Source organism: Tupaia chinensis, unplaced genomic scaffold (genome assembly GCF_000334495.1).
Source record: "Tupaia chinensis unplaced genomic scaffold, TupChi_1.0 Scaffold000489_1, whole genome shotgun sequence".
In the NCBI taxonomy this organism is placed as follows: domain Eukaryota; kingdom Metazoa; phylum Chordata; class Mammalia; order Scandentia; family Tupaiidae; genus Tupaia; species Tupaia belangeri.
Window position 1 is genome coordinate 545,574 of NW_006160001.1, and position 6,991 is coordinate 552,564.

Consider the following 6,991-nt stretch of genomic DNA (forward strand, 5'->3'; position numbering starts at 1 on the left):
TCATGTTTTTGTTTTCATTTTTTTTCACATCTATGATTTTAAACTCTTTCATTCATTCATTAATGTACTTATTCATTTATTATTTCTTTCCATATTTTGGCGAACAAGGATATTATGCCTTACGTGTGAGAAGCCATGTTCCTCTACCTCTTTCATTTTGTGCTTCACGGATTGGTAAGAGGGTCGTTGAAGTCTACTCTTTGTTCTCTCCTCTTTGTTGTAGAAGCATGGCCTGTGCTTTTTATGTGTCACAGGCCAAGGACTGAATCTAATTAATATATAGATGGACACACTAGACTTCAGGGGCAAACGCATTCTTCCTTTTTGCTGTCTGTCTTAGTCATCTCCCTCTCACACTGGCGATTTGCAATAGAGCAGCCTCTGCTCAGATGTGGTGATGAGATAGAACTCTTAGTCAATATCGGGGAGAGGGGCAGGGAAAAAGGATATCTCTACTAAATCTTCAAATAGACACTAACAAAGCTTACTAATAAGCTCTGTTTTTACAAGTTTAGGGTACTTGTTTAATGATGTATGAGTTAGAATATATTTTCAGATATTAATTTTTATTCCCTTTCCATAGTGTCTTTTATCTTGTGACTCTTCTCCATATCCAGGCAACTGGAGCATTCCATATTTACACCCCAGGGAATAAATGACATAGTAGAATGCAGAGAATATAAAAGGGTTTAAAATATGACTTCTACCTTTTAAAATTTGAATTTATGATCTAACATTTAAGACAGAGAAGAATATATCAAGAGAGATTTCCCCTGATTAGAGGAAAGAAAAAAAAATTAAAATAAGAGAGTAAGCTAGATCATGTTATGTCACCAAAAAGCACCATATAGTCTTTTTTGCATACAAACCAGAGGAAACCTCATAGAATTTACCCCTATCCTACGGTTCAGGGTACAAACCAGTGTTTTGGTATGCCTGAGGAAGTTCCAAGGTAGCTGAGATAAATTCAGACCTAGAGAGGTCCTTTGGCAGAATGAGGATGATGCCACTGACTTAAATAGACTAATGTAATGGCCAAAGGAGCAAAAACCTTGGAAGTAGAAGAGGATGTGTAATTCAGTCTGACTGGAGATTCAATCACAAAGAAGTGGAAGGTGGTCAAAGAATAAAGTTATAAAAATAAGGAGGAAAAAAGTAAGAAGCCCTTATATTTCTTTTTTCTTTCTGTCTCTCTCTTTCTTTCTTTCTTTCTTCTTTTTTTTTTTAGTAGTTTTTGCTATAGGGCATGTGTGCTCACTAGTAAGACAGAGAGAGACAGAGAGACAGAAAGCAAGAAATCACCCCCCAGGGGATGGCTACGCCACATCCACATTCCCTTCTCCTCCATTCTCCGTTTGGGATCTTGGGCATGCATGCACTCGCACCCGGTGTGAGTTTAAGCCATCGGGTCCAGGACTCAAACTGTGGTAGACCACATGGGAGTCCAGCACAATAGCCATTACACCAAATGCTGGTCCCTCTTATATTCATATTATTCTAAGGAGATTGACTCTATGGGGCAATAAGGCACCACTTAAATATTTTAAGCAGGGGAATGCCTTGAGGTATGGTGTGAATAGTGGTTAAGAGGAATCAGACCTTGGAGGAAAGGAGGTATTGAAGTAATCTTGAAGAGACATGCTGTTAGTTTGAATTAGGAAACTCAAAATAGGAATGCAGAGCAGCCAACAGATCTGTGAGATACTCAGATCCCTTGATATAATAAGTCATCTCAGTGAGATGAATAATTGAGATTTCCTCTGCATCATTTCTCGGCCCTATAGATCTCTTCTTTTTGAATTTTTTTTTGTTCTTGTTGTTGTCATAGGGCATATATGCTTGCCAGAGAGAGAGAGAGAGAGAGAGAGAGAGAGAGAGAGAGAGAGAGAGAGAGAGAGAGAGAGAGAGAGAGAGAGAGAGAGAGAAAGTGAGAAATCACCCCCTAGGGTAGATGGTCATTCCACAATCTCTTCTCTTCCATTCTCCTCTCAGTATTTTAAGTTTTTGTGACAGGGCACATATGCTTGTCAGATACAGAAAGAGGGAAAATGTGAAATCATCCCCTAGGGGTTGATGGCTACACTGCGATCTCTTCTCCTGCACTATCCTCCTGGGATTTTGGGCATGTACACACACATGCCTGGCATGAATTTCAAGCAGCCAGGTCTGGGATTTGAACCACAGTCAGTCATATGTGAGTATAGCACCTTACCACCACACCATATGCTGGTCCCCAGGTCTCTTCTTCTTAATATTAGTTTTAGAGTTTTACATTCTCCACAGAGTTCTGTGTGGTTTATGTTCACAACCAATTTCTACTACCTCTGGTTCTAGAGATTAAGTGATGTACTTGCAGAAACTTAGAGTAGGTTCTGCAATCCACGTATTGCCATAAGTGTTTCTGGAAATAGATAACACAAAAAATCCACATACTTGGAAGTGCGGTAACCACTGTCTACTTATTCCATCCTGGTGTCCTTAGAAAGAGAAGAGAAACTTAAGAGGGATGAGCCTCTTGGGATAGGAGGTGGCTAAGGAGCATGACTCAGGGGTGAAGTTCTGCTTTCAAAGTGCACCTATGACTCAACTGTGGGCATGACCCAAGGACTTAGAGGTGAAAAAAGAGGGAAGACAATTCAATCTCATGTTAAGTATTTAATAAAATGTCATTTCGAAGCAGGAGATATAGTGTATCCTGGATTTCAAAGTATAAAACCAACAAAGTCAAAATTATGCCTCATCACATGGTTGGATATAAATGAAAGTGTAAAGAGCATTAGTCTCTGTGGAGTGACTAGGATGCGTATGGAGTGAATAATGCATGTTTATGACTGTTTTTGGGGCATTCCACTAGGAAGATTTCAGGGAAGCAACCATGCAGTGAATTACTGGGCATGTGCTGGCACTGTGTTCTCTCAGCTGCTTGGAAACCACAGTGAGTCGGGGAGATGTGAGTCACCCTACTGTGCAGTGGATAGTCAGAAGATCTGCTGCAATGGAATCAATGCAGATGGAGGGAGTTTCCAAGGGGGCACTTGGTCCATAAAGGAGATGGGGTGCCTACACTACAAAATAGTAAAATTTTCCTTCCATCAACTGTGAACATGAAGTTTCAATCAGGATGGCTAGCAAGTGGGGCAAGTCATTAATCTGTATTCTGTGGTCAGGTGTGGTTAACATTGAAAACTCTTTTTTTATGTCAAAGCTGTTATTAAAAACCTTTTATGAAGTGCGTTAACTCACACTTTTGCCTTTAAAGCCTGTGGATTTAATGCAGAGTGCCATCGATGCAGAAGTTTGGGAGGTCAGATTGATGCTATGGTCTTTATGAATCTTCTGATATGGTCTACTTTGCTTACTTTCTCAAGCTCCCTTACTAAAAAATAGTATACTAAAAATACTTTTATTAGTTGAAGAATCCAACACTTAGTTAGTTGAGATTTTACTATAGTATGTTTACATGGTGAAAATTATATATATTTTAAGATATTTGTATTTGTATGGCTCACATTTGCTTTTTAACATTGTATCACTTTATTATTTAAACTCTCTGACTTAGAGTTATTGTAAAACTGTCCCTAATTTTAGGTTAATAACTTGGCTATATTTTCCTACTTCAAACAATCAGATTTCCTGAATGTGAATAAAATGAAAGTTATATGCAGCATGTTTGTCCATGAAATCATGCTTTAAAAATTTTGCATTATAATGATTTATTAAAATATCTGAGTATAAACTCTGAAGGAGGCTATACTTAAGTAGGGCAAACTGAGAACAAGAGTGAGAGAAATCGACCTTCAATCAGATATTTTATTGAATTTCAACTTTTTTTTAAAAATTTTTGCCATAGGGTGCATGTACTCCTCAGAGAGAGGGAGAGAAAGAGAAAGAGAAGGAAAGTGAGAAATCACCTCTCCCCCACTGCCAGGGGGGATGGCCATGCTGCAGTCCCTTCTCTTCAATGTTCTTCCTAGGATTTTGGGCTTGGATGCGCACATGCCTGGTGTGATTTTCAAGCTATCAGGTCCCCAACTCTAACTGTAGTAGGCCATGTGAGAGTCGAGTGCCTTAACTACTATCTGCCTGCTGGCCCCAAATCTCAGCTTATAAATTGTTATTTGATCTATCTATCCTTCCCTTCCCTTTTGTCTTCAGGCTTCAGCAGAAACTATGTCTTCTAATTTATTCCTTGGTAGTGAAAATGGCAGGATGAGCTATTTGATTAAAATGTCATGTCTTTTTGGCTTGTAAAACTCTAACAATTCAGTTAACAGTAACAATTATCATTATATATTTAGGATTTCAATTTGTTTCCCTTTTGCACATTTAGTATTGAACAGAAGGTATAGCTGGAAATGTCCATGCAGAAATGTCCCCCACAGGTTATGCAACTCTTTTTAAACACTTCCTAACTGATTATATCTGCCCTTAGTTCTATTTTCACATGGTCAGTTCTCAGTTGTCACTAGTTAAAAAAACAAACAAACAAACAAGCAAAAAACACTTGGCCTTGTCTAAGCTAGAATATTAACAGAATATTACATGAAAGTGATCCCAAGTCCTCACCTAATTCACCTGAGTCATGGGGAACAGAAAAGCAGCAATATTGAATTTCAGAATCCAAACTTTGAGAGAGAACAGGCAAGAAGTTTGAAGGAAGTAGATCCTTGAAGTGACCATTATTCCTTATTTTTTATGTTACTGGCTCTTCTAATTTCTATTGTGATCATTTCTATGAGGAAAGTATCGGGAAAAAAAACTATTATGTACCCTCTCCCCCCAAAAAAAACCCCCCAAAGACCAAAAAACAATACAAATCTCTCTTTCCAAGCGATTACAAAATTATTCTTTATATGAATGAGGAAAAAATTAAAAGTTGGCTTTGGAGTCATCAGGTGGTGTGGTGGATAAGATGCTGGACTCCCACATGGCTGGCAATGGTTCATGTGCCAGACCTGACAGCTAGAAAATCACACTGGCTGTGTGTGTGCAAGTGCCCAAAGTCCCAAGAAGACAATGGAGAAGTAGGGATTGTGGCATGGCCATTTCCCCGGGGGATGATTTCTCACTTTCTCTCTCTCTGTCTGTATCTCTGGAGAACACACACACTCTATAGCAAAAATCTCCCTCAAAAAAAGTTGTCTTTTCAGTGGCAGTCTCATAAATCTTTCTGTAGTGGGGTTACAAATGAAAATTGACCTTGGTGAATAAAGGTGGCTTATATGATGCCAGAATAGTTCAGAAAAGCCTACTGGGGCTGTGGAAGTTGCCTTGTCTCACCAGTGGAGACCATGGAGAGCAGAGTTCTGTAAAAATAAAGAAGCAACGTGGCAAATTCCCAAGAATGAACCACGGCTAGTTTATATTATCCCTTTGGAATTTCAGCACTGCAGTCAAAGACAAGTGATTCAGCACGAGATGATATTTCTGACAGCCACATTTCCATGTTATACCTGAGAAATTAGGCAGAGGAATCTCTGGGAGAGAGATTTTCCTAGGAAACTGCTTAAACAGAGTAACTGGATAAATGCTTCGATGGGATTTAAGGAATACTCCAGAGACCCTGCTTTTCTCTCTGCTTAATTAATTCCTACTTATTCTCCAGGAAACCATTTCTACCCTTCAGCACTATGCTGGGTGGCTGGTCCAGGTGTTTCTGTGGCATCTTGGGCTTGCATTACACTAGTACCTTTGACTCTGTGTTTAATTCTGTTTATTTCTACAAATAGGCTGTGTGTTCCTCTATGGTAACTGGAATATGCTTTTTTCAAACATTTATTTCAGAATCTGACACATGGTAGAAGCCCAATAAATGCTTATTAACAAAACAAACCATTTGAGCAAAATAAGATTATTCTAACTCAGCATGCAAATTTTTGTCCCATGCCCACACTAAATAATAGTGAATGCCTAAAGGGAAGGGTTGGGCTGGGAAGGACTTTGTGGCTCCAAGAGAATTCAGTGGTAAATAGCATCTGCACTGGATAATGCTGTCTGAGAAGTTATTCCTGAATATATATATATATGTGTGTGTGTGTGTGTGTGTGTGTATATATACACACACACACACAGAGTGATGTCTTGAAGAAACACTGGTCTTAAATTCTGTGATGTAATTGTTTATTGTTTACACTGAACCCAAAGCCTATACTAAAACTGATATTCAGAAAATTGAAAAAAACAAAACAAACAGCAATAAACAATATATGTAAATTAAACTTCAAACAGTACAATTCTGAGGGAGAATTTTTCTTAGCATAGAAATGATACATAAAAATTATTTCAACTCCAACTAAAGACCTACACACACACACACACACACACACACACACACACATGCTCACTAAATGTGATAGTATTGAGAACCAAAGAGAAACCCATGGGCCCAATTCTTAGGGATTTAAAAATCATGGTTTTGATAGATAACCAAATCTGATTTGACAGAGGGGGAAAAAAAGAAACAGGGAAAATATGCATGATACTTCACATCTAAGTAGGTAGCGTGATGGAGAGAAAAAGAAATAATGACCATAATTCCTGAGATTTGTAATTAGGGGAGTAGAAAGTTCGTGGCAGTAGGGTATGTAGAGATGCAGTCTTTTCTATGCATTCACAACAAAGTACCCTGTTGTGCACCTGGCTTGTTTACAGAGTGGCAACCTGGACAGATCTGCAGATAATGTTATTTGCTGATAATATGGCCATATAAGGCAGAAACTGGTATATGTTAATAGACTCCCTGTTTCTTTTTCATCTTGGGAAGATCTGGACTGCTTTTTTTTTTTTTTTTTCAACTTCCTGTAGTCAGATGTAACATGTAACTGCATTCTGGTCAATGGAAAACAGAGTGGTGTAAGTCACCCAAAGACTTAATCATATGACTGACTTTCTGTACTAGCTGCTACCCTTCCTCAGTTCCCTTGTCTCCTGCTCAAGCACTGAAGATCTAGTGAAGGAATGTCAGATCCTTTCTGTTGAAGAATCATTAGAT